This window comes from Podarcis filfolensis (assembly GCF_964270895.1).
Source record: "Podarcis filfolensis genome assembly, chromosome: 6".
NCBI classification, from domain to species: Eukaryota; Metazoa; Chordata; class Lepidosauria; order Squamata; family Lacertidae; genus Podarcis; species Podarcis filfolensis.
In genome coordinates, this window is record NC_139609.1 from 63,165,976 (window position 1) to 63,166,227 (window position 252).

Below are 252 nucleotides of genomic sequence, written 5' to 3' on the forward strand. Positions count from 1 at the left end.
GGTGGCCATTCCTGACTCCTGCTCCATTGTTCCTCTGTGCGCTGTCTGGCGAGAACCTTCCATCATCCCTCTTTCTTGGATCACAATTCTAATTTTATGAGAAAGGGAGAAAAACTTTTCTCTATTCACTTTATCTAACGTTGAGCATAATTTTATAAGCTTCTATCATGTCACCTCTTTGTCGTCTTTTCTCTAAACTAAAAAGCCTCGAACGCTGCAACCTTTCTTCATGGGGAAATTTATTGTTTATTT